The following is a 26,289-nucleotide window of genomic DNA, read 5'->3' on the forward strand; positions in this document are numbered from 1 at the left end:
GTACTCCAGGTGGGGTCTCATGAGCGCAGAGTAGAGGGGCAGAATCACCTCCCTTGACCTGCTGGCCATGCTGCTTTTGATGCAGCCCAGGATATGGTTGGCTTTCTGGCTGCAAGTACACATTGCCAGGTCATGTTGAGCTTCTTGTCAACCAACACCCCCAAGTCCTTCTTCTGAGGGCTGCTCTCAATCCACTCATCACCCAGCCTGTATTTGTGCTTGGGATTGCCCCGACCCACGTGCAGGACCTTGCACTTGGCCTTGTTGAACTTCATATGGTTTGCACTGGCCCACCTCTCAAGCCTGTCAAGGTCCCTCTGGATGGCATCCCTTCCCTCCAGTGTGTCGACCGCAGCACACAGCTTGGTGTCATCGGCAAACTTGCTGAGGGTGCACTCGATCCCGCTGTCCATGTCACCAACAAAGATGTTAAACAGTGCCGGTCGCAATACTGACCCCTGAGGAACACCACTCATCACCAGTCTCCATTTGCACATCGAGCCATTGACTGTGAACTCTGAGTGTGACCATCCAGCCAAATCCTCATCCACCGAGTGGTCCGTCCATCAAATCCACGTCTCTCCAGTTTAGAGACAAGGATGTTGTGCGGGACAGCGTCAAATGCTTTGCACAAGCCCAGGTAGATGACGTTAGTTGCTCTTCCCTTATCCACCAATGCTGTAACCCCGTCGTAGAAGGCCACCAAATTTGTCAGGCACGATCTGCCCTTAGTGAAGCCATGTTGGCTGTCGCCAATCACCTCCTTATTCTCCATGTGCCTTAGCATAGTTTCCAGGAGGAACTGCTCCATGATCTTGCTGGGCACAGAGGCCAGACTGACTGCCTCCACTTTTTACCCGTGGCCTTAAATTAGTGATACTAGTTAATAAGAAAACCAAGTGAAACACTAGAAATAAGGTTTTAATTAGGTAACTAACTTTTTGAAGATGACACAGTTCTACTGAATAAATCAAAACTACTAATTTCACTTGTTTCCAGCTGTTTGCCTAAGGGCAGGCAGTGGAAGGGGGCATGTCAAAAATGAACCCAGAAAGGCAGAAACTCGGAAGCTAACCACAAAGGTGGAGGAAGGTTGGAAGCACCTCAGAAAGCGCTGGGTGGACTGTGTCTACTGACGAGTGCCAAGGCTTTCAAGCCTGAGGAGTTTAGCACGGAATTAATCATCAATCCACATTGGCACCGGCTCCCAGAAGCCAAATTCCAGAGAGAAACTGAGCGTCCCAATGAGCATGTGGCTGGCGACCACAGCTCTGCTGACACATTCCTGGGGACAAATTGTGCCCCATGTTATGGCGGTCTCAGGCTGAGCAATTGAGCAGAGGCTCATCATCAAGTTGGCTCGGAGATTTTTTTGATAATCATTACTAACATCTGTTAAGCACAGACACTTTTGGATGTTATGTCAACAAGTCTTCCCTCAACTATCTGAGATGGAAACTTGGAGAGATCCAAAAGCTATGTATTTCCAGAGATTTAACTACAGAGACAGAAACAGAAATACTTGATGGTAACAGATAACAAAATCACTATCTGTCTAAAGAAAATAGGTCCCAACTCTGCGTGGTCCCCTGAGCAGCTCTCCAGTCTGCCCCGTTGCTCCAGGGCTTGGACAAGCATGTGCCCTCTCCCTCCTCCATGTACCCTTTGGAGCCTCCAGGGGAAAGGACTCCATGGCCTCTTTTTGTAGCCAGATCTGAGCAATTTTGTAGACAGTTAGAGAACTTTTTGTACCACTAAGCCACTGATAGTTAGACAGAGCAGCTATTTCCAACTTCCTATTTCCACTTTGTCTACATGAGTTTTGACCAAGCAAAGAGTAGGACGTTAAACCACTTACTATCCAAATATTAGTCGTTGGATTTTTATTTTTTTTTAACAGACACCCCCCTCCATGACTTACTTAAGCTGTGTTGTTCTATTTTTTTTTAACAAGGATTAACAGACCAATGTCAAGTCCAAGCCAGCCTCATACTTAGAACTCTTAAAGTAATTCTCCACTAATTCTAGCTACCCCTGGCTTTATTATAGCTATTAATAGCCTTTTTCTTTTTTTTTTTTTGTTCTAATGGTAGCCATTTAAATAGAAGAGGATCCCCCCCACCATAAGCTGAGCTTCACAACTTCCCATGGTGCATGAGAAAACCTGCAAGAAAAGCCAAAATAAGTATCCACTACTGAGTTGAACTAGAAGATAAAGGTGAAGAAGTAGGAGGAACACCGCATTGGGGTTGTTTGTTTACTTAATTCCATCTTAATTATTTAGACTCTCATCTCGCTAACAGCTGTGCAGGTGCTAACTTTACTTCAAGAAGGACCTACAGTTTTTGTTTGCATAAATCAAGTACATTTAATCAAGTGCACATTAGCTCATCAACACATTGGATCTGATGAGGAATTGCATAAGTGACAATGCCAAGCTATTTTGGTGAATATTCATTATATCTCTGCGGAACAGTCTGACTGGAGGAGAGTGAGAACAAAGTGACAGTAAAAGAACGGTAGCAATTACTTTACTAGCAGTTAACGTGCCATTAACTGCTTGCTGGCAAGAGCTTAAAGTTGCAAACCCCAGGTTAAGCTTGTTACCTTAATTTTACAATTGTAATTCAATATTCAGAATGCGACACTAGTGTAATAAATATTCCCATTCAGTGCTTCATACAATAAATAATTTAAAAGTATATTAAAAGTTGCAAATTATAGCCGTAACAGAAATACAAATGCTTAGTATTACATCTTCATAAAAATAAATAAATGTGCAAACCATTTTCTCAAAACCAAGCCAGAATCCAAACCCCTTAGCAACAACTCACTGGAATTTTTTTGTTCTTAATAGGCATTCATGAAGAGATCTCCCTTCAAAATGTAATTTGTTCTTAGGGAGCTTCTGCATGCAAGGCAAACAGCTCCCAGTTTTGTAAAGCTATGTAAAGCCTTTATCCCACTTCCAACAACATCTGTACAATAATTCAGGCAGAAGAGGGCTGTGCCCCTAGTGAGGATATTTCACATAATAGGTCTTTAAGTTAGATGGAGAAAGCAAGGTTTGGCTAAAAGAAAAACCCCTTCGGTCACTTGCTAATTCCCAAAACGGATGAAGGAGAGGAAGAGGAGGGCTGTTCAGGTGCACCATCTACTACATCCTTCTGAAACCCAGAACCCCGCGTGCTGTGGCCGACCTTATCGAGAAGGTCACACAAGCTCATCCTGTGCAGAGCTGCCTCCCCGCTACCACTGCCCACAGAGACACGGTACGAGGTAGCTCACTGGAGTCACTTTTGTCATTTCAGAAGAACGGAGGTGCTTATGGGCTCTGGTTTACAATTGCAGCTCGATTTAGCTGACCCCAGCTGTTTGCCTTGACCCTCCGCCAGAACAGAGAGATGAACAGGAGGCTCAGGCTACCGAACTTCACAACATTACACACTAACATGAACAGCCATAAAACGCCATTTACATTCATATGCCAGGCTGTAAACTCTAGCAGATTCAAAGTCTGATGGAAAACAAGTCTGAATGGCAGGGTAACCTCTGGCAAAGGGACAGGATGAACAGCTGGATGCTTCAGCTCCTGGAGCATAAGTCAGAGTCACAAGTGTATTTATTGTGCTTTCCTTCCCACATTGCGGACGATCCAGGAGTATCAAAGAAGTCTGATTATCTGTAGTAACAGACTCTCACGAGCATCCAAAGCTTCAGGTGCATGTTTTGAGGGTTCATTGTACTACAAAACGCAGCACCACATTTTGGTGGGTTGACCCCAGCTTCTTACAGTTATGTCAGATAATTTAAAAAGCTTTTGGTACTAGGAAGCCACCATTCAAACTCCTTTCCCAAACACCGCTGCCATTTACTTTCTGTATCGGTTTAAGTAACATATTCTAAGAAAGATAACTTTTTCTACTTCACGTGCAATCAGACTAGGTTCCCACCAGGGCTTCAGACTCACAAGTATTCAAGGCAAGGAGGACAAGCCGCACCAGGCTCGGAAGCAGACTTCCTCCCTTTTGTTTTGGCTGGAAGCATGCTCTGGCTTTTCCATCCCAGGCGGCAGCCCCTGTACCCAACTGCGCCGGATCTGTCTTGCGACCCAAGAGGCAGGCTGGGCATCAAGCGCCAGCCCAACGTACATGCGTTATCTCACTCCCTAGCTCACAGCGAATGGGTCACCCAGCTGATTTGCCTACAGCATGGTACGCAATCCTGCTCCTGCAAGGCCAGTTATATGTTTCAAGCTTTGGAAAGGAAAAAAAAAAAAAAAGGTTTTTCAGCCCAGCTCTGGGGTTGACGCCTTCAGAAGAGAACTGTAAAGCAAGCTGAAGCCAGTCGGAGGTACATACCAGCACCTATTACTTACCAACCTGCGCTTCCTTCTAGATGCCATTGTAATGAGAACATAAACAGCGAAATAAGCATACCTCTCCCTTGAATGAATTACCTATTCAGAGTTCCCTCTGGTGTTCAATAAGCTAATCATCACATTCAAGGTAAGAGCGTTAGTTACAAAAGCATCAAGTTCCCCCACAAGCAAGTTACCGTTCCACGACAAGCTCAGCGACAGGGACGGGACCGTAGTGGTGTAATTCACGGACAGCAAAGGCGATGCTATTTTCCCTGAGATTTCAGAGACTAAACTCACACTTCCTTCTTTGTATACAATTCACCCGAGCGTCCCATTAACCCAGAAAGGACCCAAATCGTTATTGATCCCTCCTGTCTCTGGGTGTCACCGAGACTGACTGACTGACGCAGTCTCGGAGAAGGCAAAGTCACAAGTCACAGGTACAGCCCAGCTAAACCAGGCAGGCGGAGGTGTTCTGCAGCTCCCGAATAACTATGCCTTGAGTCACAAGCCTCTCTAGCCCGGCACTTTCATTCGCCCGCACGAAACACGAGCAAAGTACGGTACGTCTAATTAGCACTTTGGAAAGAAAGTTTAAGGCTGCCCCTGCAAAGAGGCAAAACGCGTCTGCGGGAAAACCCGAACGGGCTCCCGAGCCGGCGGCGCGCAGGGGGAGCGCGGGGCCGGGGTCGGCGCCGGGCCGGGGCTTGCCGCGCCACCGGGGCCGCTGACCCCCCGCCGCGCCGAGGGCGTTGCGAAACTCCCGGGAAGCGCAACCACCCCCCCGTCCCCGAGCGGGGCTGCGCGCCGGCGGCGGGCAGCGGAGGGGGCTCCGCCGGGCACCGGCGCTCCCCGGCTGCCGGGCGGCAGCAGCCAGACGCCGCCGCCGCCGCCGCCCCGCGCCGCCCACCCCCCGCCCCGGCCCTGCGCGGCGGCCGGGGAAAGGCGCTCCGCGTCCGGAGCCGCCGCTTGGGAGCCCCTTAACCAGAACCATCTGGGGGGCGGGCAGCGCGGCGGAAGCCCCCTCCGCCCTGCCCCGCGGCCGCCCCGGCCCCGGGGGCCGCAGCCGAGGAAGGGGGAAGTTGCTCGGCCGCGATTCGGCAGCTGCCGAGCGGGGCGGGGAGGGGTACGACGACGGGGAACCTGGCCGCGAAATCCGCTTCCCCCCCCCGTCCCCCAAATCCTCATCCCCATCCCGAGGCGCGCAGCGGCCAGGCCGGGGGCTGCGTTTTACCTTCAACAGGTGCAGGCGCCGGCGGGAGGGAGCCCCGCGGGCGCGGACCGTCCGAGTTGCCCGAGCGGGAGCGGCGGCGCCCGGGAGCCCGGGGCGGGCGGCGGCGGGCTGGGCAGAGGCGCTACGGCAGCCCCCGGCGGCCGCCCATGCTCCCGGCGGGCCCCGCCGCCGCCACAGCTGCCGCCGAGAGTCAGCGCGAAGGCGGCAGCGGCCACCTCCGAGAGGAAGGAGGAGAGCGGCGGGGAGCGAGGGAGGGGAAAAGCAGAGCGAGAGAGGAGAGAGAAACCGCCCCGAGAGAAATTAATCGTCACATGACGGTCGCGATCCGCCGCCGCCCCCCGACAGCCGGAGCCTCCGCCGGGGAGCCGGGGAAAAGCTGCGAGGAGGGGACACACCTGTAGGCGCAGCACATATCCGCTGTGAGCACAATGCGAGACAGGAAACTGAAAAAACAGCCCAGGGAAGGAGAGAGGCTCCCGTTCGTCCCTCCTTCCCTCCCTCCCCTCCCTCCCTCCGTCCTCCTCCTCCTCTCTCCACCCCCTGCCCCCGGTCAGGATCCGCTTGCAGCGCTGTCTCATGCAGGGAGGTCCAGGCGGAGGGCCGGGAGGAGGCAGGAGCCGCACTTTCTCTCCCTTTTCCCTTCCCCGTCTCCGCTTTGTTTTGCCCACCAGCCAGGCAGAGCCGGCGCGGCGGAGCGGGGCCACCCGCGGGGCCGAGCGCTCCCGGGGAGCCCCGAGCTCGGGGCGGGGGGGGGACGGGACACCGGGCCGGGGCCGCCTTCTCCAGCGCCGGGGGCGGCGAGCCCCCAGCCGCCCGCGGGCGTTCCGCGGCGGGGAGCGCAGCCCCGCGGGCCCCCGGGGCCGGAGAGCGGCGGGACTGCCCGGGCGGCCGGGGCCGCCGCCTCTGGGCAGCCTCTGGCCGGGGCCGGCGCTGGCCTCCGCGGCGCTCCCCGGAGGGGCAGGGGCCACCGCTGGGGAAGGGTCTCCTTGCTGCTCCGTAGCGCAAGGCCTTGGGGTACCTGGCGTGTTCCGGCGGTGTTTTGGGGACGCTCCTGAACGTGTAGGGAAGAGCGTAGTTTCCAGCCCTCGTCCCCCGAGCGGAGACTCCTGGGCTCCCAGAGGTTGCCTCTCTCCTTGCACGCTCTGCCCTGTCGTTGTGGGGCCCAAAATACGTCACTGGCAACATTTTTAGTGAACTCGAAGTACTCCAGGGTTTATCCCGCTCAGGTAAACTCTCTGTAATCACAGTTTCTGAAGGTCTTTTCTCCCTCTCAGGCACTCCGCTAAAAAGCACCTCTGCTAAAAAGCACCTAATTTCTCCCAGAAAGACGCCAACAGGAGCTAGTGCAGAGCCCGCTCCCTGCCTGCGTGTAGGCACAGCATCACCTTGCTTTAGCATCATGATCTTCTCTGCATTCAGATGTCAAATTTGTCTCAACTGTAAGTAATGTAGGGATAATCTATTAAAAAGAAGGATATCTTAGAAGAATGGCTCAGGTGAGCTTTGGGCAAGTTGTTTAGACTTTGTAGGTAGCTTTCCCTCAGTCAAATGTGGACCAGCAATGTCGCAAGGAGTAATTAATTAGCTGCTGTTGGCACTTTGAGTGCAGCTTCATTAAATGCTGTGTGCCTTGGGCTTCCCACTGAAACAACAGGAGAGAGCTGGTCCGAAAGCCACGCTTCTCAAATGGCACCCTGGAAGTTGCTGAAAAATTGTCATTGCATCTCAGAATGGCAACAGATACCAAATAAATAAGAATCATCTCCAAAACTTGGGCAAGAGTAAGAAGTGAGAGGCTGTTGGAGGAGATGTTAAAACCGGCTTTCAGACCTTGGCCGTGCAAAGTGCTGCCACAGTCTTAGCAGTGGGTTGGGACCATTCAAATGTAACGTGGTATTTTGTGGGGTTTTCCTTCAGGGGTTGCACTCGGGAGGCATAGTGTGCTGGCTGGGTCTCACCAGTCTGGCCCAGTTTTTGTGCTAACCTCCACCAGAAGGCCCTCGTCCCTGTTTGCCTCCTTCCTTTTCTTCACCTGACTGGGCAGAGTCACTGTGAGGTGGGAAAGAACAGCTCTGGTGTAACTGTGGAGCATTTCAGAAGATCCGGATCCCCCCTCTGAACATCTTTGCTTGCTTGCTTGGAAGAGAGAAGAGGAATCTGAAGAGGAGGGAGATGGGACTTCCCTAGGAAAATTGGGTTAATCGCGTCCTGCAAGCCCTGGGAAGGATCCAGGACAGGGAAACTCACAGGCTGCTAATGGGCTTGGTAAGACCTCACTTTCCAGGCTGCTTTTTTCAATGTCTGGGCTTCCGGCCAGGTTGTGCCCAAACTTTTGGCAGAATGCCATGGAATTACCGGCCAGGCGGCTCTCCTTGTGCTCTGGCCTGTGAATCTCTGCCTCCTGGCACGAGCTTTTGCTGGGGGCTCTGTCTCTTGTCCCCCCACCCTGCCTGCTCCAAAGCTAGTGATCTGCTTGTCTTACTGAGGGGGGGAAGCCCCAGGTGTGGGCCCACACCTGCTCCATCCAATGGCCACTAGCCAGGGCTGTACTTGCTGTACTTCTGCTGTCTCATGGTGGCTGTCCCCAGGCTAAATTTAAGCCTTTGCCCCTTCCTGGCACACCATCCCTCTGGCTGGAACAGTTTCTTCTGTCTCCTGTTGCTCTGGCCTCATAACAGATTTTTTTTTTTTTTTTTTTTTTTTTAGAAACCTGCCCGTGGACATGTACAGAGCCAGAGCAATGGTGACAGTTTATTTAATTCTAAAGAGGAGCTGGTGAAGTGAAGCCGTGCTGAATCCTCATCCAGTCCGTAACAATTACCTGCTGTGCATTTGACCTTGCCGAGTGTGACAGGGATTATGAAGCTGAACTAGAGCTCAAGGTGGCCACACAGCATCCCATCCCAGGACAGCTGTCTTCTCTGCTAAGCCTCCGTAAGTTGCTGTTCTGCCAGGCACATGTAGATGTGCTAAAGCAGCAGCATGGCATATCGGCCCGTGCTTCTGCCAGCTGGGGCCCAAACATGTGCCGCAGCACTTTTGTTACTGAATTTAGTGCTGAATTCAGCTCTTGGCCCAGTTGTGAAGGTGCAGAGTGTTCACAAGATGGTCTTCTGCCTCCCGTCGTCCCTTCCTTGTCTTGGAGCCAGCACATGGTCCTTCTTCCCCATGGAGAAGTACATGATACAGGGAAATACCTTCCCAGTGAACCCAGATAAAGAGCTGCACATCAAAACCTGCTATTTGCAGCTGAAGGATTATTCCCCTTCCTTATCACACCCACCAAAAAAGAAAAAAAAAAAAAAAGGTCAGATCACATGCTAAATGCAGAAATGCTTAGAAAAGAGCAATAAGCAAAGGATTGAATGATTAACAGCTTCCCAGACTCCTGGGGATCTTCACTGCCGGCATGCACTTACACATGCACCGTGCGCGGCTCAAGGGGAAAGCCTTGCTCTCTCTCTCTCTCTCCAGTGTAAGGACACAGATAATGGGACTGCATGTGAACAGGACTCTAGTCCAGATTTCAATTTCCTATTTATTTCCTCGCTCTGCACTCTCTCTCCTCACCTTGTTACCACCCATTCATTGTTATGCACGTCCTTCTGGGTTTTTTTCCCTCTGCCTGTTATTATCTTTTACACTGGATGCAATGCCTGTGCCTCTCACCCGCTTCCCCTCCCAGCGCCCTCAAATCTCAATTTTATCTAGGGCGCAGCAATACACAGTATCCTTCCTACTGCCAAGACCTTGGAGGCCTGTAAAAAAGAGCCGAATTTCCAGCTGTGATTATTAAAAACACCTTATTCTGTGAGCAACAGGACTAATGAAGCCATGTTTCCTGTGGCTTTGTCTCTGACTCACTCCTTGCTATAACCTCATCTCCCGTTTCTCTTTCATGTCCGATGGTACATCTCTTCTCGGTGGCGAAAGGCAGCAGCTGCTGTTGCTGGTCCACAGCGGCACGCGTGCTGCCTGCGCAGCGCGGCTGCCTGCACTGCCGGGGCGACTGGCTGCTGCCAAGCACAGCCCTTAACAGTCGAGTTCCTCCTGCATCTCTCTCTGTTGGGAAACTAATTTGAGTCTCTAGTCGGTGATGCTCACAAACCCCTGGGAACTTAATTATCTTTGATGCTTCTACCTCTTTTATTCATTTGTTTGCAACTAGCCAATGTGTTCTGACATTTTTATGAGGGGCTGATGGGCAGATGAACAGCCAGATGATTGATTATCAGCCTTTAGGAAGGAAGGTTGTTTCCCTGTGGTCATGGAGACAACCTGAGAGCAACCCAAACAGCTAAAAAAGAACCTCAAATTCTTTAAAATTATTACAGTTGCACTTTCTGTGTGCAGAAAAGTTTGATTGTCTGCGTGCCTTCATGTCCGAGCAACCTCCTTACATCCTGCTTGAGGATGTCCCACATCTCAGCTTTCTTCTGAAGGGTAGGGAGGGGGAAGAAAGGGGAAGGATTCTTCCTCATGTAAGCAGCAATGCGTCTGTCTGCTGTACCGGGCAACAGCTGTAGTTGAGATTTAGTCTGCCCTCGCACTGCTGCTACTGCCATCCTTTGTGAGAAATTTATATCAATAATGGGAATGGAAAGAGCACAAGAAGTAGGACACTACCTGAATGGTTTTAGTCTCTTGGTTAAGATATAAGCAAGGACTCTACAAGACTTTTTCACCCTCCGTCCGATGTCTTTGGCTCTGATAGGGCACTGCATCATCTTCCACTAGTGACTGAAATGACCCAGATATACATATTTATATTTTTACAGTCCATAAATCACCCTGGGATCTACTTTTTCTGGATGAAAAGTGCCAGATAAATCTAAGGTGGTGTTACTAGTTTTGAGAAATGTCACTGTGCACGTCCTGACTTTCATGCCCTTTGCACCAAACTCATGTGGCAGATCAATTTGTATATATTTAGGTTTTTGGGGGAGTTGATGGATTTCTCAGTGCCCATTTTCCAAAAAAGCAGAAAAAAAATGTTTAAGGGTAAAATAACCTAAGGTTAATTGTGTGATTCCCTTCATTTTTCTCCTTTGGTGCTGGAAAATATTTGAACCACCTGGAGTAGGTGGTTTTCGGTATTTTCTAACCAGCCCTCACTTGATACATTTGTTTACCCCTGTACAAAATGTTACCCAGTCAGAATTTTGCTTTCACTTAGTTTAGCGGCATTTTCTGTATACTTTGCTACAGATATAAATTGCTGCACAAAGGTATGAGATAGAAGACCAGCAGGCCCTGGATACAATTTCCATGTGGAATCTCCAGAAGGCCTTATATGGATGTGTGCAACGTCTATACGCATATGTAGAACTATTACAAGTAGCAGCCCTCACAGTCAAGACTTGATGTCCTGATATTGCCCTGGTTGTACCCAATTGTGTGTGAGCCTAGTTAAGAGATCCTCAGGTAATGAAGATGTTCATACGGGCAATGCTTGTATTTTTTAATGCTACCTTGAATTTTCTGAGGAATCTAATTTTAAAAAAAAATCAAAATCTGATAAGAAATTTCAGCAGAAAGTTTAGTGTTGTTTCAAAATGTAGCTAAAATGAAAATGAATGTAAAATGTTGACAACTAATATTTGGCCCTGCCCTTTTTTTTCCTCCTCCTTTTTTGTTTAAATAGACCCTTCACAAACACACACACACCTGTACATCTGTATAAACCAGCCTAACCAGCATTTCCAACTTTAATTAAAGGCAGCTGCCTAGCTAAGTTCCAAAGCCACTGCTCTGCTACGACGAAGTAACATTCATTTTAACCACAGCCAAAATACTTGCACTTGATGGTATTGCTAATTCTGCAACTGGTTGGAGGACTGGCTATTGGAAGTAGTTAATTGCTATGTGTGCTGCTATAAATATATCTATATTGTAGAAAAAATAATAGAATCTCATTATCTACTAATATTTGAACTAGTATCATTATGGAGAGCTAGGCTGTGGGAAGGCAATTACAAGTAAGAGTACATGATTACAGTATTCTGTTCAGAAGTGGAAAATCAGATTTAACTGTTTTATCCTGGAAATAATTAATCTTTTTACATCAGTAACCTCAGATAGTGTATAATTAATATTTTCCGAACATATATTGCAGAAATTTTGTGTTTATACTATTCAAGTGTATCTGGACTATAGTATTTAAATATACAGCTAAAATAGTAGGAGTTTAATATAGTACAACAGAGTTAGAGAAGCATTTATCATTTTAAAAGACTTAGACCAATCAGAATTCATCAATGACAACTTAGTTAAGATAGAAAAATAAAGTATTGACTACTAACACAGAGGCTGTATTTTACCTTTTTATTCCAAGGAAGATTTCCAAGATAATATGGGTATTTTAAATGACTAGCTGAGCTTCCATCATGTGATGGCAACTAATCAATAAATCATGTGTCATTGTTGTGGCTCGGCATGTCAAATAGCTGCATTTCAGTGTCCGTATTTACAGGCTTTGAGCAATTTTTTTTGTTGTACGTTTCTAGCTCATTAGCCCTGATTTTAAAAGTGGTTATTTTCATGTCAATGCAATTGGTAGAAAAATCACATCTTATCTGTTTCTGCCACAGGGAGGAGATGGAATGGGGTAATCAATGGGAAACTTCTGTTACTTAACACTGCTTGCTACCCTATGTGGGTTTACTAAAGGAGCTTTTCCTCATGAGCAACATGAGAAGTAAATACACGGCATCCTGCTAGACACACTGGACATTTTGATGCTCATGGGAGATGGTAAAAGGATGAGAGTCTTCGAAAGCAACTTTCAGCATACATAAATGATAAGGTTTGCACTGAGGCCTGGGACATCCAACTCAAATGATTTTTGTTAGATAACAGCACAAAGATGGACTAATAGAGTTTCGATTACCCTGCCCGTCTCTGTTACTTTTCCCTACCAGAACTTCAGTGCAATCTCAATCTGCCATATGAAAACTGCCCTGCGTGAGCAGGTGAAATAGCTGGTCAGTACGCATCCAAATCTGTGGTTTAAGAACAGTGGCATACAGCTGAAAAAGCATTAACCTTTGTTATGATCTCCCATTGCCATTAATCACATTTTGAGCGCCTTTGCCACTGTGTCAGAGTACCTAAAGAAATGTTCTTGATGAAGGCAGTTGGTTCACTTGGACCCAGGCCAGAATAAAGTGCTGTTTGTCCTCAGAGAGAGATGCTACAAAAACTGGCCAAAATGCAGTCACTGTCTTTTGTCCGCAATAAACAGCCCTTGTTCATCAGGATATTGCAAAATCTCAATGTTGTCTACGCATCAGTCTCAAAAATGCCCTTTTTTTCATGTTTTAGTTTATTAGAAGATTAAGTTATTTTCTTCTGGACAATGACGCAGGATGTAACAACCCCCATGTTTATCACAGGCATGTCAGATAACTGGAACTCATGCGATCTGAAGTGAATTGTGAGGATTTGTATAGGTTTCTGCAAGTACAAAATGCAGATGCTTGGTTTTCCGATGGCTCTGGTTTATGTGTATATATATATATACACGTATTCATCAAATCTGTGCTCGTATTCCTTCCCTGGGTGCAGTGTAAGAAAGCCTGGGTCTTCACTTCCAAAGCAATTAATAGTGGAAGCTGCAGCTATATTTCACTCTAATAATTCTTGCAGAAACCGTGCTCCTCTGAGACAAGGCAGAACACGAAGCCTGGTATAAAATTTGTGAGAGCTGAACAAAATTCAGTCATAGCAAATCAACTACGGAACTGCCTTGCACAGTGGCTCAGGCAAATCAGGATTTTGATCATCTTTTGGATAGTTCTGAATGTTTCTTCCCTTCAAGAAAACTTTTACAGCATTAATACATGTCAGTTCAGATTTCTCTTAAAAAAGAGAAAAGGTTGCAATACCCAGCCGCAGCCAGGGTGGTGCCTTCTCCCAAGGCTCGTTGCACAGAGAGGCACAGTTGGGTGCAGAAGTCCAGTACCAATGGCCCTCTGCAACATGTGGTCTTTCTGCTGGGACCACATCTATTGCATGACCTCATGCGTGGAGGTTCACAGACTCAGAGGGCTGGAAAGGACCTCTGAGGTATCTAGTACATATCCCTGACTTGGAGCTATATCATCTACATCTCTAGGTAAATTTTGACGCATTTGCCCATTTTCTAAAAACCTCCATTGATGGAGGTCTGAGCATTTTGCAGGCCCATCTGAATCTTCCTTGCTGCAGATGAAATACTTTGCTCCTTATGCTAACAAGGATGCTGAAAGCAGGTAGGTTGTTCTTGCCTCTTCACAAAAACCCTTTATGTGTTTGAAAACTGTGATTATACCCTTCTCTAAGCCTATATTTCTTTACACTTCTCCCCCCCCCATTCTTTCAAACTTCTCATGTAGGCTGAATTTTCTAGGTCTCTGATTATTTTCTCGACTTCTGTAAGTGGACAGCTTCGTCCTTGAAATGCAGTTTTTAACAGTGGCCCTGATCCTTCAGCCGAGTCCTTACCAGCAGTGAATACAGTGGAGAGATTACTTCAGGTGCTCTGCAAGTTGTACTGTTGTTTTATGAAACCTGGAAGCCTGAGCTAAAAGGGCTGTGGGGAAATGGTGCACTGAAATGGAGGAGAATTGCGCCATGCTGGTAAGGGAAGAGCAGAGCTTTGCAGTAAATGGTTTTCCTTCTTTATGGCAATACTTCTAGGGAAGGTAAAGCTTACTAGTATTAAATGACAAACGCCAATGTTATAGTACCCTGAAGATGTTACTTAGTCTTGCTCGAATTGTTTTGTTTTGCATTTAGCCTCCTTCTTTTTTCTGACTGAGGAGGAAAAGTATGTGAAAGTAATAAAATATAACTTAAATTAACTAGCAAAGTAAGTGTCCAGGAGGATAAGGTTCACTGCCATTAGAGAAAATAACCAAACATACATGTAGAGGTCTAACCAGACAAGCCTATATTCCTTTTACATGATGGAATTAAGCCAGGTCCTGCTTAGCTGGCCAGTGCCCTAACTAAAATACCCTGCCAGTGCAACTCTAACCCAGTGATGTGACTCCTGGGGCAGCCATGTCTCATCTAATAGTTTGAAGCCTGAGCAGGGAGGGGTGAGTCTGAAGTCATGTTCATCTAGAGACATACTAAAGCAGCAACTGGAGCTTGTATCCGGCAACTCCCATCTCCCAAATCTTCACTCTAACTACATTGCTGCTACCTTTGGCGCCTCTCCCAAGCAGTACGCTCAGCATGGTGCTACATGGAAGTGAGCAAATGAACATTGAGAGTAGCAAATGATGATTAATGAACACCTTGTCCGTCTGTTACACCGTCCTTCCCCTCCCAGCATGTCTTTGATAATTAATTTCTTCAGGAGGGGTTTCACATTATGGCTAAGCTGGTCTACATTTCTCTTCCATGATTGATTGTCGCCATCCCCTTCCCTGCTTCTGGCTGTGCAATCCCCCAGCATCTCTTGGTCCAGCTCCACTACATATCTGATTCCATAATGAGCCTCTTTGGGGAGCCAACCATCAGAAAACAAGAAAAAGTTATTTGTTTTTTTCTGCTTCCAGAATGCCTGATGATATTGCTCCCAGAGCTGGTTTCCCACAAGGACAGGATGGTGCCAGAAGCGGCACATGGACTGGAACAGGGTGAGGGAGTTTGGACATGGAGGCAGCAGACTACTGGGTCAGCTTCAACATACCTTCTTGCTGCTAGAGGGGAAAAGAAGTCACGGGAAGCAATCACCAGGTGCTTCATTTGTGTGTTCTCTTCTGAAATCTTTGTTTTTAACAGCACCTGAGCTTCAGCCTCTACATTCCTCTGAAGTTGCAGCTGTCTGTGCTTGAAGTAGGTGGGAGGCTTAAGAATGAGAATGTTACAAAAAGGCAATGCAGTTTTAATCCTTCTTTGATCATCTATTTTTCTATTTTTCTGTAAGATTCCCCCCCAGGCCAGTCCCAGAGCAGAAGTCAATAATGCAGTAGGAACATTCACATATTAAGCTTTCTGCATACCGGCTATCATGGAGCATAAGAGCCCTGTGCGTGCAAACTCCTGCTGCCATCCGCCTCTCCTGCCTCCATCACGTACAGAAGGACGGAGGCAGCAGGAGGGTCAACAGAAGCCAGAAATCATGCAACATGAGAAATGGCTGGAGAATTGTGACTGACAAGCAGGGGACTTGTAAGACGCAAATTTTAAAGCCTCATTTCAGTTTTCCTTGTTAGGATGCTGTTAGGCCTCCTACAACAATGACAGGCCTGATATTATCTAAGCAATATTGTATGGCTGAGAGCTGAATGAGGCTCTATCAGACATTAGAATCTCTCCCTAATGTTTTACTTGTGATACTCAGGAAATTTTGTTCTGCACTTCAACCAGAAGAGAAATCATCATTTGAATAAAATAAAGAAAACCAACCAAACATTTGGCAAATACATTATTTTAATTGTAAATGTGGTAACTATTTGGAAATGTTGATATTTTCTGGCAAGCGCAGTGCACACATGTATGTTATTAGTCACACAACACATTAGATTTGTGATAAATATACTTCTTAAAATAGATTTGCTCAGTGTTTAGAACTTTTGTCTTCTTTATTCAATAAATCTCCAGAACTGTAGCAGATGGAGAGGGGAAAAACATTTTTGACCTCAGAATGGAATAGTTTGATGGAATTTCAGCAGACAGACGGCTTCTGTGTGATAATAGCATCATAGTCAAAATGGTTACTACCGTGGATCACAGTGCTGTATTACAGGCTTATGATAAGTATTGCTACAGAGCACATTTAAATCTAGTTTGGTAAGGAAGAGTAGAAAGAAAAATAACTTCATGTACTGCATCTGCTCCTGAGTCCTTTAGTAGTTTTTGTGGTTTGACATACATTCTTATTTTTACCATGTTTTCCTAAGGAAAAAAGGCTTATGCAGTGAAGTTTTGGATTTTTATCTGTTGTCCCATAATAAATTTGGAATCATGACCTAATTTCAGGTTTCAGGTCCTGGAAATTTTGTAAAAATAGGCATAGAGGTAGAACTAGCCAAATCAGTGTCCTCATAAAGGAAAAATGTGATCTCCGTGAGGTTGTTAAGCATCAAGGGACTGAAACAGGAGAGAGATTTAGGTGTATTTCAGGCATGGGAATGGGTTCACATGGTTGCTGTCACAGTTTTAGACACTGAAAAAGAGCCATAGGATCAGCTACAGAGCTGACTGATTTTGATAATTTTATTATCCTTCTTCCTGTGTGATATATCCCTATAAGTAGGAAAGTGACTGTTTTGTGCATTACACAAAATGAAGGAGACATTTTGCTTCATTTTTAGTTGCTTTGGGTATTATTCACAACAGCAACAGCTTACAACCAAAATCTTGTTTCTCTCTGAATGTTTGAGGTACGTGACCCACTGAGAACTTCTGCAGGTTTGTTCTCCTTGGGGTGGCTGGTAGAGGAGTGGACTCAGGTCTTGATCTCACCAATGTTTGCAGCCCATTGTTAATTCTGTGCATACTGATAGCCCAAACGGGAGTATTTTTATAGGTTTAAAACGAAGCACACGTGTAAGTGTTGGCAGGGTCAGTTCCCACGAGCTCGGTGTTTCTACCAGCTAATGGAGCAGCTCTCTTAACTGAGGTGAGGTTGACACAGGTGCCTTACAGAAGGTTTAATTCTCACTGACAGCTCATGTTAGCAGCTAAGTTTTCACATTGTTTCTTTGTTTTCACATGGTCCTTTGCCAGGTTATGAATACCTTTAAACCATTGCATGCCTGCAATTACATGTGAAAGCAATATTCCTTGTCTTTCCAAAACATGTGCTGCAGAAGTCCAAGAGAGAAAACTAAATTAAAGGTCTTTTTACGTGTGAAAAACATATCAGTCTATGCTAACAGCTGATTTCAGCAGCCTCTTCTGTCACACTCCTGTGGCCAGGAAAAGGAAGGTTCTTTCCTTCCTCCAAGAAAATTGCCCCCCTAATGTTACTCTGAGGCAGGGTGAGGAGAGCGAAGAGGAAATTAGTGTTTCTCCTCTTTTCGTCATTTTGTTCCACTCAAAGGCTGTTAGCAGCCAATGAAAGCAGTTGTGCTCCTGTTGGCTGCCTTCTTTGTGTATTAGGCAGAGGGAAATGACAGCCTGCTGTAAAGGAAGGGCCCTTTTCACCAGAAATCATTGAAATTCCCTTATCCTGGCCCTGAACAAGCAAGCAAGGAAACAACAGCAGGAGACAGCGCGATGTGTTGGCAATGGAGGGGAACAGCCACGGAACAATTGATGTGAAAGCCTTCAGCTGAAATCAGCATGTGGCCCATGCAGCCAGCCAGCCTGGCTGTCCATAGCTGCAGTGAGGTATTTACACCTTGGATGAAGTAAGAGGAGTGCTAAAAAACATGAGAGAATCATTAGACTGTGTTTATTAACAACACAGTGCTTTATCTTCAAAGTTTTGCGCACAATTAACCAATATATTCAGCAAGAACAGTAAATGGATAGCATTCATTATCACCCAGTCACTATCTTACAAAACAGATTTAAAGTGATGAGAAGATGCACTTCAAGCCTTGGGAAGGAAGATTTTTAACCTACTATTTGAACTGGTGCAACAACATTTTGAACTACTTTGTACCACCTTGTCCTTTCAGTCTCTGTTTCAGCAGGCAAGAATTGCCCACAGGGCTGAGAGGGCATTTCAGTGTCCTCTTTTATCACTTTGGTATCTGCCCATTAGGAGCTAGAAAGACATCAGTTCACTTCATAGACGGACCTGATTACTCTTGGAGGGTGGTCATCACTTTCAATCATTAGCAGAAATGGTCCTAAACCAGTATTTTATGCAAACATCCTCACTGAGTGTGCACCTGGCCTCTGGATACAGGAGAAGCTGGACTGGAACTGTGCTTTGTTTGAATCTAAAACACGACGCCTTCTCCAGGTTTGGAGAGGGTGGCTATTCAGTCGTGTTTGAATCAGTTCCTAACTCCCGGGTTGAATTTAAGCCACTGGCAGCAGCAAAAGAAATCTATAGCCAGTCCTCCAAGGCAGCCAGATTCCAGTTAATTTCTGATTAGCTACAGAAATGATACGTAAAGGTGGACACTCCTACATGCTCTTATACAATAATACATAGATTAGAAGACAAAATCAATCCCAGAAAGAGAATTCAGATCATGGAGCACTCTTCTAATATAAAACAATATAGTGGTGCTGGTAGTTGTCTCAGTATTGTCATTTAATGAATAACAAATCTTGTCATTCATAGGGCATAGTCACTTAAATGTGGATGCACAAGTACCAGTTCCAAGAAATACTAGCAATCTTTTCATTAAGCCTTTTTCTTTTCTCTCTCTGCCTTCCACCATCACTCTTTTTTTCCCCCCAAAGAAAGCATTGCACAATGGCAGCAAGAGGAAAAATCTGCGAAACTCCAAGTCAACAAGAAGGTCTCATTTCTATTAGATTTGTTGGGAATCTTTAGTGGTTGGGTTTTTTTGGTGTGGGGTGTTTTTTTTGGTTCTTTTTTTTTTTTTTTTGAATGGGCTTCTAGTGTGCTTACTTCCATAGAGTCTTTGTGATTTTAGACTATTTGAAATGACTCTGAGCAATTCTTTGGATGTTTTTTAGTGCTTTCTAAAGAAAATCTACTCATTATAAACATCACTAGCTCCAGTAAAAATGGAGCTTGTGCACTAGTACCAATGTACTTCCTTCTGCTTCTGTTATGTTTAGTTTAATGATGTGAGAGATTATTTGTTCAGCTAGGATTTTATTTGTGATAACAGCCTGATAAATAGAAAAAGGCAGTGATGAATTTATGTTGTTATTAAACTATCAAAGCTTCAGGTACTACAGTATTACAATATAAATATTGTGAATCAAAATGCTAAGAACTGAGAAAACAAAAAAATTTAAAAAAAGGTATTTGATGGTACACACTTTAGTCCAGTTTGTACTGAACAGTAATCTGGCCATACAGAGAGCTCAACAAGCTAAACTGCAGTTCCAAGCTGTGCCACAGATTCCTGTGCTGCCTTAGATCACCATTAGCAACTGCATTTTTAAAACAGTTGCTGACGTGAAACGTTTCCATCTTTGTATGCCCTAATGAGAAAGTAGCAGTCAATCCAAGACTGCTCCAGAGGCCTTGGTGCTTCAACTGTTCAGCTGCAATGGGCCAAGCTAGGCACCCAGCCTGCTGGAAGTGAAATGAAGTCTCCCTTTGTTGCACACATTCGGATTGACTGGAGCTATATGTGTACAATATGTGGCTGAGTTAACATGGCTGTAGTAACTGCAACATTTTACGTTTCCTTCCAACTGTAGCTAACTATCCCAAAATTTATTATGTTGCTAATGCCAACAAATTACTTAAAACATGGATGGGCCAAAATACTTTGCTTCTTCAGGATTTTTCATTTTATAGCTGTGATTTCACAAAAAATCCACTGCAGGTTTAGAAATTAATGGTAACCTACAATATTTCATGTACCCAGGGTATCATCCCTTTGCAGGCCAGGAGAAAAAAAGTTCAAATAGTTGGATTTGCAGCTATTGATTCTAAATGGCATGACAGCAGGACCATGACATTTCTGTTCTTAAATTGTACTGGAGCCCATACATGGATTAAGGGCCCAACTGCTGTGCCTAAACAGGCAAAACTCTTGAGCTATAAGCATTCAGCCTTACTTCGTAGTTCAGACACAACTAAAGATCTTGGCAATTCAGGGCAGATGTATGCACTTTCCCCCTCCTCTATTCTTGCACAGTGTCATATGGCTGGAAGGGGCAGCTCAGATGGCACTAGGGCGGGAGATGTGCTGCAGCCTGCTCAGAGCCACTGTGATAGGAAAGGGAAGGTGGTGCAGGCTGCCATGCTAGGGTTAGGAGGAGAATGGCTGTTAATATGAGACAGCCCTTCAGGCAAAGTGCTTAAGACCCAACACAGGAAAAAAAACCCTGTAAAGGACACATAGTGTGAACTTCTTAGCAGGATAGTTGCCAGACTGCTTTGGCTCTTGCTTGTGGAATCATCTGAGATGTGCCACTGAAGTGTAAAAGTGTTGAACCGAAATGCCACTTCTCCATGGGCGCCTGCTCTCCTGTAGTGCGACAGCAATTGCTCCTGGATGCCTCTTCTTTCCTGGTGGTGGCAAACTGCCTTTGTGCAAAGAGGAAGCCAAGATGCTCTGCAAGTAACACCCTCAGTAGTATGGAAAATTGTAGAAAATATAATTAGCCTTTGTCCTGCTAGGATTCAGTCAAGGCTATCACAGCAAGGAAGGATGGAAATGTTTTTTGCTCACTTGTCTTCAGTCATTGCCTTGCTCTGTTGTACACGTGTGCTCGCCCACATGGGCTGCTGGACATCCACCATTGTGCACTGCTGTAGTGGCTTCTATCCCTAAAAACCTGGAAGATCCAATACCTCTACCTGACTCCAAACTGGACTGTGATGGGCAGAAGCAGTATGCAAATAGCAAGCTCATAGCTGATAGCAGAGGAAAAGCCTATGGCTGTGACTAATGGTGCTGGGTTGTCCCATCAGGTGGTGGATGTTATAGCAAAATCAAAATCTGGAGGTGTGATATGGTGCATGATATTTAAGATGAATGTTCCAGTTCTAGTAAATATCCAAAGAGACAGAGGAGACAGATCCTGAATTTGCATGTACATGAAACAATAATCAGATGGGGAAAATGACCTTTTGCTGAAGTAAGAAGGAAGTGGCAGGAAAACTGAAGAAAATGCCTATGGGCAGCAGTGGGAAAGCCAAAGACTGCAGCATGCTTACGGTATCTACTGGTACAAGGCCACTGTTTTTTCCAAGTTGATTTGAGCCTGCTGAGTAACTTTGATCCAGACATTTGCATTCTGTGGCTTCAGTGTTTTTGACCTAGCACTTAGGATCCCTGAAACTGGGTTTGTGAGTGAACAAGGGTCCCAAACAGGCAGTTAAACAGCACATGACTGCGGCTCCAGTTTTGTAGTGTGACTTGCAATTGCTTTTTCACTTACTATTCAGGCAAACAGACTTTTTAATTCCTATGCATTCATGGGAAGATTTGCAGATCTGCCCTTAATGTTTTGCTTCATCTGATTGTTGTTAAGAAATACCAGGGACTTGAACTTGAATTCTCTACCTGGAGATATTTTTGTTTGCTTAACGGATGATCAGCCCATACAGTGAAATTTTGAACAAAACATTCTGCAACTCAATACTGTATTTCCTATGTTCCTTTAAAGTTAGTTTTGTAGTGTTCAGAGATCTATGCATTACGCAGTAAATTTATCCTGCCACAGTGTTCTTCATTAGTGTGAAAGGAGTGAGATTAATTTCTTGGACAAAGACTCTTTTAGGGTTAAATTTTAGGCTTGGTTGTTAGAAAGCCACATCAGTCATGATCTAATTACACTATTTCAGCAGAAAGTATGTGATAATTCTACCACTTCAGACAACAGCTATTTCAAGGACTATCTCTTAGAAACTAAATTAAGGATCATGTAGATTGAAGTAAGAAAGAAGTGTTGAAGCATTGTAGAATAAAAATGATAAAATAGATTAATCTACAGGGAAAATAATTGTGATTTCTTTATGTAGGAATTCGAGATACACTAGCATTGAAAATATGCAGGTGGCCAGTCAGCCAGAAAGTTTTCACTTACCAGAATTTCAAGTCTTCTTCATTCTACTGACACAAATTTACTGTTAAGAAGACAGTCGTGTTCGGTTTTGATGCTTAAAACTGCATATTGGGAGAAATGTGCCATGGATTAATCTTAATAAATGTCACTCTCAAGAGATAACCAGCTTCAAAATCAATCTGTCAATCCCAACCATGTACTTGTGGCTAATACACCCTTTGTATTAAAAGTAACTTTTCACAGCAAAATGTTGGAAGCAGAGGTACTGTGGGGTCTCTGCCTGGAAGACAAGCTAGAGGGGCTTGTGTGGAATGGCTAGGCAAAGCAGAGCAGGCAGCAACTGTTCGCTTGCTCCTCCAAAGACTAGCATTGATAACAGTAAAGTGAAATAAAATAACATAATCCAAACCAGCACATTTCGCAGCTTGGTTTTCAGCCAAGTCGTATGTCAGTGAGTGTAGACCTCTGCCTCCCAAAGGCATTGCCTTCACTCTGCCTCTCTAAAAAGCAGTTTCCATGGCTGTTCACTGCCTGCTTAACTGGGGAAGGAAACGATGAACTAGTTAGATGCTGGCACAGGGTCTTGCCTTAATATATATTTGTTTGTTTCTCTTTTATAGCAGTACAGTTAATAAATGTGTGCTTATTTTGATTGTACAAACAACCTTCTCTTTATATTCCTATTTCTTATATGGCATCATAGAATTATGATGCATTGTACAAACACAGGCATTGTCCTTGCATGAAGAGCTTGAAATGTAAAAGAAATAAGCCAAAGCAAATACACACAAGGTAAAGCAGAGGACAGCAGCACAGGAGAGAGAAGAAAAGAGAATTGGTTGTTTGGTGAAGTAAGAGTTAGAGGGATTTTGAAGACAACCTGGAGGATGAAGACAGTATAATTACTCAATCACAGGGATCCAAATAGACTGGGAAAATAGTGAAGAAAACCAATAAAGCAAAAAGAGCAAGAAGAGCAGAGAAATTAGGAGGAATGGAAAATAAAAACAGATGTAGGCCCTTTCATATGTATTTTGTATTAAGGACCATCTCAAACAACAAAACTTGGTATTTAGGCTCTGGAGGAAAGATGTGAACACTGACCTGACGGAGTTAAGGAGCTGGTCTCAGCATCAGTAACCTTTCAGACTTAACAACTGGAAATTAATAATGGAGGGGAGCAAGTACTGAAGCTGTCTGGGCCATTTGGGGAAATGCTGGCTGACTGCACTATGAGGCCAAATTGCAGTGCCTGCCCACTCGGCCTCAGCCAGCGTGGCCGTGGACATGTTGCATTTTTCCTTTGTGCCTCAGTTCTCCAGCTGCTTCCTTAACCCAGTGTCATTGTGGAGAACACTGTGGTGGAGGGGGCCAAATAACCACAAGAATAGATACATTCATGCCTGAGACTCATGTAATTGGATGCCACACAAAAGCCAGATGGGACATTTTCTGATGTACAGTCCAATATTCTGCGATCCCAGTTCTGTACAGCAGGGTTGCTGGCGGGCAGGTTTCATGGCAGAGTCACAAGTACCAAGGTTGCAGCCTAGCTTTGCTGCGCCTCTCCCTAATAGTATCTCTTTAATTTGATGGGAGTTGCTTACCACTAATGACACCCAACTTGAAAAACAGAATTATATGTGCATTAACATTGAGCAATACAAAGGTTCCGAGCACTAGTGTTGCACTTTGGCTAAGAGGTGGAAGCTATGGGGGAACACTGTCATTCAGAGGTCCTCATAGGCCTGGTTGGGATCACTTTAAAAACGCTATCTCCTTTTGAGGCCCTTAATTTTAGGTGTACACCTGCAATAGATCATTGCATCGTTTTTCATAGTGGATGAGGATGGAAAAAATTTCTTTAAAGAAGGAGCAGCTGAAGCTGTACACTCTCTTGATTTTATTGTAGCTTTTCATACAGCCTTACGTGACATTCTCATAAGCAAACTCAAGAAATATGGTAAGTTCATCTGAACTACAAGGTGAATACACAATGGCTGAAAAATTCTGCTTAGAGCAACTTAAAGTTTTATACAATGCCGAGAAATACACAACATTTATTGTCATGAAAAGGTTGTTATGCAGCCACAGCTTTATTAATCAATAGCCTTATGTTAGAAGTAAGGGAATGATTAGAGAAGATGCAGTTCCATTATTTATGGGGAAGTAAGCAACTAATGGACAAAATAGGAGGAAGACTGAAACATTCAGTGCTTTTCTTTGTTTCCACCATCAAAAAAACCCCTAGCTGTGACCATAAATTATTGACTATGAAAAAAAGAAAAGCTAGGGACAGTAAAGAGGGAAAGAATGGATTTAAAAATATATATATTTATAAAGTTAAAAGAAAGATATCAAAGCGAATCATTAATAATTTCAGGCCCTAGATTTGTAAGGAACAGCCAACATGCATTTATCAACACTCACATAATGTCAAATCAATCAGACTTCCTTTCTTGACAGGCTAACCAGCTTAGAGGATAAGGGGAAGCAGCAGAAATAGTATATTAGATCTTGATTTTAGAATAAGTTTTGATATGGAATCGTGTGACTGACAATCCAGGGAAACAGGATTAAGATGGACTTACACAGATGGTTGAAAAGCTGCATTCAGAGAAGTTACCAATGGTTTCTTCTCAAACTGGGAGGCAAGAATGGTTTTAGTTCTCTGCTACTTTAATCAGCAGTGAATGATGAGGTAAAGAGGAAATCTATATAGATGCAAACACAATGGAAAGGATAACATACCCTGTGGAAGACAAGATCAAAATTCAAGATGACTTTGGTAAACAGAAGAAATGGTCCAAAACAGTAAAAGGAAGTTTGACGAAGAGAAGGACAAAGTGGTATGCTTAGGGAGCAGAAGTTAGTTGACAAACACATGACAGCAAGAGGCAGCAGAATCAACAAGAGGGTAATTGCAAGCAGTGTGATATTTTATTCTTGGACATCAGGAGGCCTCATCTGAGGGAATGTGTGCAGCCTGGGTCCTACGTTTTAAATGAGGATAAATGAAGAAAGTTCAGAGACAAACTACAAGAACATTTAGAAAAAATGGTCTAGGCTGCAACCTTGAGAGAACTGGTTTCTGGTTCTGAAGAAAGTAGATTGTGAGGATATGCTAAGAGTCTTATATATTCTGGACATCATTCCACAAAATAAAACAGGAATTAGATTTTTTTCATTTTTGTTGAACAGGGCAAGCACTAGTGCATTTCATTTGTGTCAGAAAGACTGAGTTATGTAGCAAGGACTGGTTTTGCTGTTTGCTGTCTTATTTGTTGTTAGGATAGTGTAGACCAGAGTGGGTTACAGGGACGTTGTAGAATTGCTGCTGTTAAGGAATTAAAAAGGCATCTGTCATGAACGTTCAAATTGCTGTTAATCCTCTTTCAGTGCAAAGGAATAGATTGGAGACAGGCATGCCTGGGGTGTGATGAACACCTGAATCACCTGGACTTGCCACTTCACAGAAACTAGAGAGGCAGTATTATGCAGTACGTAGGCTCCAATTTAGCTGCTTCTTCTTTGGAAGAGTTAACCGGGAAGACATTTTTAGGCATTTGGCTCTTGCCTATTGTCAAGATCTTTGCACTGCTATTGCTCTCTTAGGTCCAGTTTATCATTCCCCATTTCTCATTTGTGAGGACCACTTGCCACATGCTCTGTTAGCCTTTGTGCAGAGCTGCTAAGGGCATGGTGCTGACTGCCATTTTCTCTAAAGCAAAGGCAGCTGAAGGAGGGCTCGCTTCCATCCTTTCACCCTGCCCTTCTCTGCATCTAATATCATCCTCTTAGATGTATCAGCAGGGAAACTATCCCAGATCAAAAAGTAAGAGGTTTTTATTACTGGTGTTATTTGGGAATTTTTGCTATTTACTTGTCTTTTGCATGGCCCAACAACCCTCATCTTTGGGCAGTACAGGAAGAGATCCTTGCATGTGGGAGTTTCTGACATAAGCACCACTGCCAAGAAGTGTAACATGAAATCCTACTCTTTACCTGTCAGCTTGTGTCACTAAAACCCTTACAACAGCTTTTTCTCACCAAAGACTTCATCTGACTGTAT

General features: G+C 44.8%; 1 protein-coding gene and 1 long non-coding RNA gene across 12 annotated transcripts in view; one reads left to right on the top strand and one right to left on the bottom strand.

The window, feature by feature from the left end:
• PLXNB2 (plexin B2) overlaps nt 1-6,103 on the bottom strand; it is a 261,927-nt gene extending 255,824 nt beyond the window's left edge. For 6 of the 10 annotated variants that reach the window (XM_069801975.1, XM_069801980.1, XM_069801969.1 and 3 more), the window contains exon 1: nt 5,993-6,103. The gene's annotated coding sequence lies outside the window, so the exon portion shown is untranslated. Of the gene's footprint in view, nt 1-4,685; nt 4,702-5,597; nt 5,766-5,992 lie in introns of those variants that run through there. The other 4 variants (XM_069801971.1, XM_069801974.1, XM_069801970.1 and 1 more) reach the window with 4 other exon arrangements.
• LOC138688974 (uncharacterized) lies at nt 5,787-16,228 on the top strand. 2 transcript variants are annotated; one of them, XR_011327776.1, is made up of 4 exons: nt 5,789-6,016; nt 6,872-7,862; nt 8,304-8,531; nt 15,146-16,228. It is a non-coding gene; the product is annotated as an uncharacterized lncRNA (long non-coding RNA). The 2 variants fall into 2 exon arrangements; XR_011327775.1 differs by lacking the exon at nt 15,146-16,228 and having other exon boundaries at nt 5,787-6,016; nt 8,304-11,902.
• Nucleotides 16,229-26,289: the final 10,061 nt, after the last annotated feature.

This window comes from Haliaeetus albicilla, chromosome 14 (genome assembly GCF_947461875.1).
Source record: "Haliaeetus albicilla chromosome 14, bHalAlb1.1, whole genome shotgun sequence".
NCBI lineage: Eukaryota > Metazoa > Chordata > Aves > Accipitriformes > Accipitridae > Haliaeetus > Haliaeetus albicilla.